Source organism: Helianthus annuus, chromosome 14 (genome assembly GCF_002127325.2).
Source record: "Helianthus annuus cultivar XRQ/B chromosome 14, HanXRQr2.0-SUNRISE, whole genome shotgun sequence".
In the NCBI taxonomy this organism is placed as follows: domain Eukaryota; kingdom Viridiplantae; phylum Streptophyta; class Magnoliopsida; order Asterales; family Asteraceae; genus Helianthus; species Helianthus annuus.
Genome location: NC_035446.2, coordinates 43,532,277 through 43,545,552, shown reverse-complemented (window position 1 = coordinate 43,545,552; position 13,276 = coordinate 43,532,277).

Sequence of the window (13,276 nt, the reverse complement as noted above, 5' to 3'; positions counted from 1 at the left end):
TTTATTTAGAACGTTTCATAAGAGAAATTACTTATTTGGGCATAACATGCCTCTTTAAAATTCCATTTATATACAAGTTCGCATACCTCATGGGAGATCACTCAGCACTCGGCCGAAGATGTATTTTTGTGAAACACTCGAGACCGGCATGGAACTTACTTCTACCATTTGCTTGCCAAGCAATCAATCCCCCTCCTTTTTAACTATAAACCTTCGTATATATCAAGAGGACTTGGGAAATGGTTAGGCTTGGGCTAAGGGTAGGTGGTTTTGGTTAGTGGTTAGTAAAAAGGGCTAAAAGCGTAAAAAGCATCGGTCGTCGTAACACTTTTTGTTTTTGTGACTTTTATTCAAACTACACATCTTCAAACAAAGTTTATTTGAGGAACTTTTTTGTTTATTGCTAGACTTTCATTTTCTTATAGAGAAATATCACAAGAGGACCGAGCTTTTTACTAAAATAAAGGGTTGAAAAGAAAAAGGTTTTTGGTGGGTAAAGGGTGTTTGTTTTGTAGGTTTAGAAATGAAAAGGTTTAGGCTCAAAGGGGTTAACTAAGGGGATTTTGGGTAGGTGATAAAGAAAATGAAAAATAATGGCGTTGAAAGGAAAATGGGTTAGTCCTAATGCCTCCATCATTTACTTACTTGGGTTTAAGTTGGTAAGGACCGGGAATGTATCGTCTTGGCAAGTTCTGGAGTCGTAAGAACCAAGCGGCTATTCACACAAGAAACGAAAAATGAGCATTTAGTTTAAAGATGTATGCTTGTATGCTCAATAGAGGCTCAAAACTCACTTGTTGTGGGAATGGGTTTATAATATGATCAAGGATATATAATCAAATTTTAATTAGATTTGTCATGCCGTTTTATAATTTTCTTATGTTGGTTCTTTTTATCACGATGCTATCGGTTGTAAATTTGTAAAAATATAACCGTTTTAGAACTTGTTATTCCCAAATTAAACTAAGACAAGTAAAAAAATAAAAAATTTTGAAAAATTTGGGGTGATTAGCGGTTCCAATAGAGTTTTGTGTAAGGCTTGTTGTTAGGACTTGCACAATTCAAGGTTTTAGCATCCCCCCACACTTAAATTACACATTGTCCTCAATGTGTCCCAAAAATAAGTTTTTACGTTGATTGAATGTGTAAAAAGGTATTTAGAAACAAAAGTTTGTGTTACTGGGCATCTGGCCACGGTCCGGTGTTGGTCCGGGCACGGCCCCGTGGTCAGATCGCCAGTACCAAAATCAAACAGAAGGCTGGGCATGGGGCGTGTTTAGTGAGCATGGCCCCGTGTCCAGTTACCTGAACTGGGCAAAATTCTGCAGAGCCTTGGGCACGGGGCGTGTTGGGCTGAGCATGACCCTGTGCTGAACTTGCTGTAATGCTGGAAAATTGTCGGGAGGCTCTGTTTTTTTGTGCATGGGGTGTGGTTTTAAAGATCCCTTGGTAACCTCCACCTTTATGAGTGTATTCAACCATTACAACATCATCCAAACACCATTCAATAATTAAAAACCACCATTCATTAAAGAGTGAGGTTCCTAAAAATTAAAAGTAAAGTTGCTAAAAATTAAAAACTACAAAGATCCTAAGATAGATAGGTCATAAAATTCAGGAAATCACTAAGGAGTTCTACCCTTAATGTTGTAGGAATGACAAGAACCCGGAAATGGCTTTCCGGTACTTTAAGGGCTTTGTAGAACTCGGAACCGGGGGATTTCTTTTTAAATGTCATTGAGCCATTCCTTTATCTCTCTAGGGAGAGAGAAGGCGGGCTCATTTTCCCCAATGTCTTGTGGAGGCGGCACAACGGCTACCAGAACCCCGTGAAGTACGTCTAGAGGGGGTTCCGAGGCATGACATTGCACCCGGCTGGAATAATGACTTCCGGCACAACATTCCACCCTTTTTTTGTGATGATTGGCACCATGGGCGGAGAAGCAAGAATATTCAACATTTGGTGCAAAAGGTTGACTTCTTAAAGGCAACCCTCTAACCCCACCGACAAATGGTTAATACGGTCAATTAAGGCTTCTTCCACTCTTGTCATCTCATCAATGGCTTCTAACAAGGCGTACACATAGTTAACCAAGGAGTCTTCCACTGATGTTCTTCTTCCCGTTCGATCGTTCCTTGAGTGAGCTGAGTATGTTCTGCTGTTCCGGCTCGACATTCTAAGAAAACAAGTCGAAAAGTTCAAGATAATGAAACAGTAACTCCGGCCAAGGCCCCGTGTTCGATGAGCACGGCCCCGTGGCCACCATTCTAAAGGTTTTTGAACTCAGGAATCTTATAGCGTTAAATTATTTTTTTGAACTTTGAGACATTTCTGAGCAGAGATAACTTAAAACAGTGTTATAAAACTTATTTTTGATAAGATTCATTGGTTAAAAACCTAGAAAATATCACAATAAAGCTTAAAAACATGGAGGTTTTAAGCTTTAATGGAGGTTTTGAGGAGTTTTTGGAGAAAAAAACAAGAGACAAAAGTGGTAAAGACAAGATGGTTGTTGGGAACCTTCTTTGGAATATAACTTGTAGGGTATATGTGAAAATCCAAGCAGATCTTGGTCTTTGGAATGGGTCCAAATGTATAGGAATCATGCTAACTTTATAGAAAACGACTGCATGCTGACCACGGCCCCGTGTTGGCTGGACACGGCCCTGTGGTCAGACAGGATTCTGACACATTTTGTCCGTATTCTGAACACGGGGCGTGTTGGCCTGGACACGACCCCGTGGTCAACTTTTAGGCGGGCACAGGGCGTGTTGACCTGGACATTGCCCCGTGGTTAGAGAGTATTCGTCTTATTTTATGGAATTTGTCCAGATCGGGCGGTTCCTTACTGGACGGAAAAACACTGAAGTGCCTAAGGTACCTTAATTTCCCTTGATTTAGATAAGAACGCAAGAGGTTATCAGAAAGGGTAAAACCTAAGCTAAATAACGATGGGCAAAACCAACCTTTATTCCCCTTATCTGGGCTCTCGTTAAAGAAGGTATATGCCGAATCGCTCAGGTCTATGAACGCATCGGCAGAGACCGATGGAGAGTCCTTCATGACAAAATCGACACAGGGATGTCTATCGCTCAAGTCCTCACAAGATTTAAAGGTGCTTTCGGTATCGTCGATGTTTTTAGATTCCGAATGCGTCCCCAATAATTCTCCTTGATTATCGTCTTGAGATAAATAGCTTGTATCCGTCTCCGGCTCTTCTAATAATTGGAGAATTATTTCATTGAGTTGACATAATTCATCTAAAATCATGTCATCCAAAAGAAATGGTTGAAGGCACTCAGGGGAGAGATAGGGATTGTTTTTACTTTCGCCCATCTTAAGGTTATAGGGAAATTATTGGTCTATATAGTGGGAAGTGTAATTTAGAAAGAAACATTCTAAATCTTTATGTGTTCCACCACATATTTTACACCATGCACCATAAGAGGAGCGAAAGTAAAAATAATCAATATCACTCATGTTTGTGTCAGAAATTACCAACCGTTGGGATCTTACGGTTCTGTTTTCAGTAACTGATGTTTGGACACGGGGGCGTGTTCAGTGGGCATGGTCCCGTGTTCAGCTACTGTCTGATTTAAAACAAGATTGCCAGTAACAAAGATTGGGCACGGGGCGTGTTCAGCGGGCACGACCCCGTGCTGAAGTCTGTAGAAGCTGAAAAATATAAAAAATTCTAAAAAATAGAAAAATAAGAAAAATGATTAGGCCGTTGATTCCTAACTTTCTTAAAATTCTTGTGTCCCCGGCAAAGGCGCCAAAAACTTGGTGTGCGTTAGGTTTGTTATGATTTTATTGATATTTTAAGCCCATTTTACGCATTAGTCAAGTTTTAAATTTATAAAACACGATATTCTACTAACACTAAACACACACTTGGGCAAGTGCACCCATCGTGAGCATAGTATAACGTTAGAAAATACCAAGGTCGTCCAAGGACACAAGAGCTTTTAGTACCGGTTTATTCTCAACGTCTAATCAATCTAAATTTTTTTTGAGAAAAGGTTTAAACATGAAAAATAAAACTAAAAATGCTGAAATAAAAATAAAATAAAAACAGATACACAAGATGAATCACTTGAATCCGACTCGCCTTTAATGTATCCTTTAATGATTCTCGCACTTTTGCACTTTTTAAGAGATTATCTTAGTTATAGTAGTAGGCCCCTCTTTTGAAGGTGACGTTACCCTCAACTCAGTGGTTTGAGTCAGCAAGGATACAATCCCAAAGGGTCAGAATATTGAAAGATAATTAATTAAGTTATTAATGCGAAAAGTGGTAGGCCCCTCTTTTGAAGGTGACGTTACCCTCGGCTAAGTGGTTTGAGTCAGCAGGGATACAATCCCAAGTAGCTGGTTTAATGTATTAACAGTAGTTTACATATGAGGGGATCAAGCCATTCGCACCCCCGCCATCCAATACCGGTGGGTATTGAAGGAGGTCCTAGTAAGCTTGACCCAGGTCCTTGCAGGATCTATACACTGAACAAGGCAAGAACATACTAAACCATTCCTTTAACCCCTGACCAGGTAGCCAACATATCTCTATATAGACCGTAGAGATATGAATGGTGTAAATCTTTTACTTTATATAGACAGTAAAGTAATGCCAAGACACCACGGACAAATGATAAAGAAGTTTCACCTTCAACATAAGAAACTAGTTATTAAAGTCATTAATACAAAACCAAATAAAAAGTGCGAAAAGATTAAAAATCAGAAGTAATACATTAAAGACTTGTCTTCACCAAGTGATGTAAGTGACTTAGCCAAACATGACATTTGATTAACAAGAACTCTTACTATCAATCTTGGATCCCGAGACTACTACACACTCTAAAGGTGGATGATGGATGATGGTGGTGGGTGTTGGTGGTGTAGTGGTGGTGGAGTGGTGGCAAAGTGAGAGAGTAGTGGTTTACCAAGGGATGCCTTTGAAGTGAGCCAAGCACTGATGTGTGTAAAATGCAACATATAAATTACATCAAATGAGGCATAAAACTAACCCTTTTTAAGTACTAATGTTGGAAAAAGAGTGTTTTTGTCTTCCTTTTGTATTTTCAGGATTAAATGAGCTCAAATTAACAATAGAAGCAAAAAGGCAGCTAAATCTAACATAAATACAAGAAAAGGAACATAAGTGGATTGCCCGACCCCTCGACAGCATCCTCCAAAGCAAAACAGAGAAGGCAGAAGACTGAACACGTCCCGTGCTCAGCCAGCACGGGGCCGTGCCCAAGAAGCAGCAGAAAAGACAAACCTATAGAAGCTTCTACTGCCCACCACGGGGCCGTGCCCAGTGAACACGGGGGCGTGGCGAAAGTACTGTAGGCGCATTAATTGTCATTGCGAATTACAATTAATGAGGAGAGAGACTGTCAGACGGGCACGGGGCCGTGCCCAGGCTTCTGTCCAGCCTATAAATAGGAGTGCTTGGTTTCATTGCAACTCATCCCTTGGCACACCACCTCTCTCACACTTTATCCACCACCCACCACCACCATAACACCATCATCCATTGTCCATCATAGAGTGTGTGAGTCGTCTCAGGATCCAAGATTGGTCGTAAGAGTTCTTGACAATCAAGGCCATGTTTGCCTAAGTCTCTTACATCACTTGGTGAAGACAAGTGTTTAGTATAATACTTTTTATTTTTAATCTTTTGCACTTTTTATTTGGTTTTGTATTAATGACTTTAATAACTAGTTGCTTATGTTGAAGGTGATTCTTCCTTATCGTTTGTCCGTGGTGTCTTGGCATTATTTTACTGTCTATATAAAATAAAAGATTTTCACCATTCATATCTCCACGGTCTATATGGAGGTATGTTGGCTACTTGGTCGGGGGTTAAGGGAACGGTTTGGTAAGGGTCTTGCCCTTGTTCAGCGTTTAGAGGTCCTGCAAGGGACCTGGGTCAAATTTAGTAGGATCTCCTTCAATACCCAAAGGTATTGGATGGCGGGGATCCAAACTCTTTGACCCCCTCATAAGTTAACTACTATTAATACTATAACCCGGCTATTTAGGACTGTATCCCTGCTAACTCAGACTACTTAGTCGAGGGTAACGTCTGTCACACCCCCAAATTCCATACGCGGAGTATCACCACAGGGAGCGTGACATGACCAGGATCCAGCCACCAATCATATTGAACAATATAAATTAAGTAAATAAAAGTCCAATCCAATCAATATAATTGGTGTCAAAACAATTCAACCAAGTTAAAGTTATCAGCGGAAGCACAAAGTTTAAAACCCAAAACATAAGTTAAAAGTTCATAAGTTTAACATGGAACTCAACAGTCCATGTCCCACAACGTCCACGCCTCCTCGTGCAAGCTCCTGAAATACCTAACGACCTGCAAGGCATGTAACAGAGAGTCAACAACAAAGTTGAGCGAGTTCACAGTTGGTGTTCATTATTAAGTTGTTTCAAAACCAGGAGTTCATTTGTAAGTTGTAAGTTAATCCGTTTACCCCGTTTCCCAAACATATCCATAGTTGGTGGGGGCTTCCCTGTCACACCCCCAAAATCCCACCTGCGGAGTACTACCGCATGGAGGCGTGACTGACCAGGATCCAGCCACCAATCATACTGAACAAGCATATAAGTAGTTATAAAAGTTTAACCATCACGATTGGTGTTTCAAAACAAACAAGTTAAGTTGCAAGCGGAAGCATAAGTTTAAAGTTATAACATAAGTTCCAAAAATTTCAAGTTAAACATAGTCTTGTAGCAATCCCTGTCCCACAACGATCCTCCTCCATGCAAGTTCCGGCTGAGTACCTATGGTCCTGCAAAGCATGTAGTAACGAGTCAACAACTAGTTGAGTGAGTTCACGGGTGGGCGTTCGTTTTAGTTGTTTCGAAAACAGTTTACTTTATCTGGCATCCTGCCGTGGGGGTTACCCCATAGTTTTAAAAACGTGACCAGTTCCTTCCCAGTTACTCCGGCACTCCGGCCGTGGGGGCTACCCCATGTAGTTATCAGGCATTTCGGCCGTGGGGGCTACCCCATGTACATCATCTGGCTCTCCAGCCGTGGGGGCTACCCCATGTGTATACTAGACTCGTTACCGTATCGATTGCTGACTGTAGTCATGTTTATGTGCCCTGAAAAACATCAATGTCTATCATCATTGACGTGCCCCAGATCCATTAGTTCACGCCCGTCCTCTGCGGCACGGTGTGAGGCTTGTCAGACCTAAATAGCGCTATCTAACTAATGACCCGCTCGCCATTGGCCCGGCGATTAGTCGATACAAAAAGGAGGGACTTCGTGATAGAGTTTTAGTCTAGTACGTTTATCCGTCCATCCGGACGAGGAATCACATTCCTGAACCACTGACGTCCTACCCAAGGTAGACGAGGAATCCACGTTCCTTAACCCCGTTCCCAACCCAGGGAATCCCATGCTTTGTAAAGGGTGTGAACTCACCTTGGTTTGCTCGGCAGTTAATCACAGAAAGTCAATCAAGTCGCAAGTAGTCAATAACGTCCTAACACGGATATCACATATAATCAGATTCGAACCAAGTAGTGCACAAATGTTCAACACGTTTGGCAAGCACGTTTAGCAGTAACAGTTCACAGTATTCTAAATCAACAGTAGCACATACGGTTCACAAGTTCAGCCCAACTACTTTGGCCCAAACACGTAAAAGCAGTTAACACAGAAGCCCATCAGTCTGGCCCATTAACTAAGGCCCAAAAAGTGTGGTCTCGAGTCGCAACCGGACTCGCAAGCATGGTCTCGAGTCATGCTGTGCGTTGATCATGGATGGTTGCGAGTCGCAACCGGTGTCGCAACCGTAGTCTCGGTTCATCATGCTAAGGTCTCGAGTCGCAACCGGACTCGTAACCTGTGGTTTCGGCTTGTCCTGATATGGTTGCGAGTCGCAACCGCGTGGTCTCGAGTCATCACGCTGTGGTTGCGAGTCGCAACGGGTGATTGCGAGTCGGTAAGCTGTCGTTTTCAAGTTCACGTGTTGATGCAGGTGTATCAGTCCCATTAGTACAATATAATCAGGCCCAAATCAGGAAACTACCAATAGCATTCCACTAACAGTTTTCCTAATCAGGTTACTAGTCAAAGATGGATCAAAATCACAAGGGTTTTCACATTCTTAACTATCATTCAAAGTGTTCTTCACATATTCAACATATATTCAACAAGTTCATAACATATTAACCACTTATTCACCCAAAATCATGAACAACTATCAAGATACAATTTTACTAGCATGCATCCTACTTGACAAACATATTCATTAGCCGATTTTCATAGTATAAACACCCAAACTTTTCGGATCTAATCCAAGTGCAACCAATATCATCATTCACCCTTTTTAACATACAATGAACCCATTTTCAACATCAAGCATTTATGCAAATTTCAACACATAACAAGAACATTCATGAACCGATTTCTATGTATAACTCAACAACTTAACATATTGTCACATAATCTCATACAAACATAACATGAACACACTAACATTCAACAAAACATCAAGAACACTAACCGGTTATGGGTTTCGAGGGTGTGTGAAAAGCTTCCAACCGGGTGTGTGTGTGAGCCGATCCAAGTCCAAAGATCCAAGAATGATGGAGTGTGTTTGTGTTCTAGAGTTTAGGTGAGAGAGAGAAGTAGGAGAGTGTGTGTTGTAATGTTCAACAAAGTGGTAACAAGTAACTAGGGTGGTGTATTTATAGCTAAGTTCCAAGTGTGTGCACCCTTAGTGGGTTTCGAGTGGGGTTCACGGCCCAAAGGCCCAACCGGCCAAAGGTTCTCGGCCCAAGTCCCAAAACCGATTACTATACACTCGAGACCTCATGGTCTCGAGTCGGGTTCTTTGTTGTTTCGTGTCGGGTTCTTGGTTCTCGGGTTGGGTTCTCGGTTCACATAAAACACGTACACATATACATACAATGCACACATAATAAAGCACATATCACATAAAGGTTCACATTATCATTAAGTTTAACCGGACAGCTAGTCACATAATGTACAAGCAAGTTACAACGAAAGGTTCTAAATTTCGAGTTGTCACATCATCCCCAAGTTGAAAGAAATTTCGTCCCGAAATTTGATGGCACTCACTAAGGAAGCTAGTCAAGTTGTAAGGTTTTCCCGGTTATCCTGGGGTGTCACATCCACCCCCCGTTGATCTGGAATTTCGTCCCGAAATTCCGTAGCTTCAGCCTCAGTAGCGTTTGTACTGTTCTCAAACAGTTGGGGATACTTTTGTTTCATTCGATCTTCGCGCTCCCAGGTAAACTCTGGGCCGCGACGTGAGTTCCAACGAACTCGAACAAGAGGTATTCTAGTGCTCTTGAGGACCTTAACATCCCGGTCCGTGATCTCGACAGGTTCTTCGACGAATTTCAACTGTTCGTCGATCGTAAGTTCCTTCAGAGGAACTACGTGCGTCTCATCTGACAGACACTTCTTCAGATTTGACACATGGAAAACGTTGTGAACTGCCCCGAGTTCTGCTGGTAATTTCAGTCTGTAGGCCACCTTGCCTATTTTCTCAAGGATTTCGAAAGGTCCAACGTATCGTGGGTTAAGTTTGCCTCGTTTACCAAAACGAACCACACCCTTCCAGGGTGAAACTTTGAGTAATACCCGCTCCCCAGCCTGGAGCTCAAGTGGTTTCCTGCCCTTATCGGCGTATGCCTTCTGACGGTCACGAGCGGCCGCCATGCGTTGTCGTATTTGAGCAATCCGCTCAGTAGTGTCTACCACATGTTCTGGACCAGTGATTTGACTATCCCCCACCTCTGCCCAACAGAGGGGTGACCGGCATTTACGTCCGTACAATGCCTCAAACGGAGCAGCTTTAATGCTGGTGTGGTAGCTGTTATTGTACGAGAATTCTACGAGTGGCAGATGTCTTTCCCAGCTGTTGCCAAAGTCGATTACACAAGCGCGAAGCATGTCTTCTAAGGTCTGAATAGTTCGCTCGGACTGCCCGTCCGTCTGTGGGTGATACGCTGTGCTCATATCTAAACGTGAGCCAAAAGACTTGTGCATTGCCTGCCACAGTTCCGAAGTAAAGCGTGCATCTCGATCAGAGATGATAGAAGTGGGCACCCCGTGCCTTGAAACAACTTCCTTGAGGTATATCTCCGCCAGAGTGGAGAACTTATCCGTTTCCTTGATTGCCAAAAAGTGTGCGGATTTTGTGAGTCGATCCACGATCACCCAGATAGTATCGTTTCCGCGCTGTGATCTAGGTAGGCCAGTGACGAAATCCATGGAAATTTGCTCCCATTTCCATTGTGGTATCTCTGGTTGCTGAAGTAGGCCTGAGGGTTTCTGATATTCCGTCTTGACTCGCGCACAAGTCAAACACTTGCTGACATAAGTTGCTATGTGGGCCTTCATGCTAGGCCACCAGTACGTAGTCTTAATATCGTGGTACATCTTGTCCGAACCAGGGTGTACCGAGTAGCGAGATTTGTGCGCTTCATCCATCACAAGTTCTCGTAAGTCGCCATAGAGTGGGACCCAAATGCGTCCTGTTACATAATAAGCGCCGTCTTCCTTCTGTTCTAAGCGTTGTCTTGACCCGCGTAGAGCTTCTGCTCTAACGTTTTCTGGTTTCAGTGCTTCTATCTGAGCAGCTCGTATTTGCGAAGGTAGATTAGAATGGATCGTGAGTTGTAAAGCTCTTACACGCTTAGGCGTAGTGTCCTTTCGACTGAGGGCGTCCGCCACTACATTGGCCTTGCCCGGGTGATACCTGATAGAGCACTCGTAATCATTCAGCAGCTCGACCCATCGTCGCTGCCGCATATTCAGTTCCTTCTGCTTGAATATGTGTTCTAAACTTCTGTGGTCGGTGTAGATGGCGCACTTGGTTCCGTACAGGTAATGCCGCCATAGTTTAAGTGCGAAAACAACAGCTCCCAGCTCTAAATCATGCGTCGTGTAGTTCTTCTCGTGAACTTTAAGTTGTCGTGAGGCGTAAGCTATGACTTTATCTCGTTGCATCAATACACAACCAAGACCTTGAATTGATGCATCACAGTAAACCACAAAATCATCTGTGCCTTCTGGCAGTGAAAGGATAGGTGCACTACAGAGTCTATCCTTTAGATGCTGAAAAGCCAACTCTTGTGCATTTCCCCAATGATAAACAACGCCTTTCTGCGTTAACAAAGTGAGAGGCTGCGCGATCTTAGAAAAATCCTTAATGAATCTCCTGTAGTAGCCTGCCAATCCCAAAAATTGGCGAATTTCCTTTGGTGTGCGAGGCGCAGGCCAGTTCTTAATAGACTCCACTTTGGATGGATCAACGTGAATCCCATCCTTGTTCACCACATGCCCTAGGAAATGGACTTCACGAAGCCAGAAGTCGCACTTCGAGAACTTTGCGTAAAGCTGTTCCTTCCGGAGGAGTTCCAAAATAAGTCGTAGATGTTGTACATGCTCTTCCTTGCTCTTAGAATAGATCAGGATGTCGTCGATGAAGACTATAACAAACTTGTCCAGGTACGGCTTGCACACTCGATTCATCAAATCCATAAATACTGCCGGTGCGTTCGTCAGCCCAAACGGCATGACCAGAAACTCATAGTGCCCATATCGAGTCCTAAAGGCCGTCTTAGAGACATCCTCTTCCCGAACTCTCAACTGGTGATATCCCGATCTCAGATCGATCTTCGAATAGTAGCTCGACCCCTGCAACTGGTCGAACAAGTCGTCAATGCGCGGTAGAGGATAACGATTCTTCACAGTCACTTTGTTAAGTTCACGATAGTCGATACACATTCTGAAGGTACCATCCTTCTTCTTTACAAAAAGTACTGGAGCTCCCCAAGGCGATGAGCTAGGACGAATAAAACCTTTATCCAAGAGTTCTTGTAGTTGCGTGGAGAGTTCTTCCAACTCTGATGGAGCTAAACGATAAGGTGCACGGGCTACAGGCGCGGCTCCAGGAGCTAGTTCAATCTGAAACTCGACTTGGCGATGGGGCGGAAGACCAGGTAATTCCTCAGGGAATACCTCAGGATAGTCGCGTACAACCGGAAAATCTTCTAGCTTCTTCTCTTTTTCTGTGGTATCAGTAACTAGAGCCAAAATCGCAGTGTGGCCTTTTCGTAAGCATTTCTGAGCCTTAAGAAGAGAGATGATGTTCTCAACAGCACTTCTCTTGTCGCCATGAATCAGGAGAGGTTCACTACCTAAACCAGGAATACGAACGATCTTCTCGTTGCAAAGAATCTCTGCTCGGTGTTGGGATAGCCAATCCATCCCAATGACAACGTCGAAACTACCCAAGGCAATAGGAATAAGATCGATAGAGAAGGTCTGGTTAACGAGAATAAGCTGGCAACCCTTGACTACGTGTGAGGCTTCCAAACTCTTACCATTAGCTAGCTCTACTGTGTGCTTGTCGCTCAGGGGTGTAGGAATACACTTAAGCATCTTACTAACTTCTAGTGACACATAGCTAGTATCGGCACCCGAATCAAATAAGACTGTAACATAAAAGTCGTCGAGAAAGAACTTACCCGTCACTACGTTGGGATCATTCCTTGCTTCACCTTGACCAATCATGAACACTCGTCCCCTAGCACCATTGTTGTTGTTGTTGTTCCCATTGTTACCATTCCCCTGATTGTTGTTGTTGTTCTGGTTCAGTTGGGGACAATCTTTCTTGAAATGACCTTCAGCTCCACATTGAAAGCACCCTTTGTTGTTACCCTGCTGCTGTCGCTGATTCTGCTGAGGTTGCTGACGATTCTGGTTGACGGGGTATGCGCTTCTGCAATCCTTTGCAACATGACCAGGCTTGTTGCATCGATGACAGTTGCCCCTGGTGCATGGCCCACTGTGGTGTAGGCTGCAACGATTGCACTTGGGGTGATTCCCCTTGTATCCACCGTGACTCTGACCACCAGACGATTGCTGACTGGGGCTCTTGTGATCATCTGTCTTTCTCTGCTGAGACTGAGTTTGCACTGAAGTTGAACCCCTGCTTGAAGTTCCATCCCATTTCCGTTTATCCCCACTAGAAGCACCAGAAGTAGTTGCAGCACCTATACGCTTCGGTAACTTGTTCTGCTCCACCGCTTGGTCAGTGAGACGGTGAGCCAACTGTACAACCTGCTGGATAGTAGTCAACCTTGCTGAAGTCACATGACTTTGGATCTCGGGCACCAAGCCCTTGAGATAGAGTTCAATTCGCTTGTAGGGAGGATCCACCATAGTAGGACACAACAAGGCAAGCTCATGCGATCTCT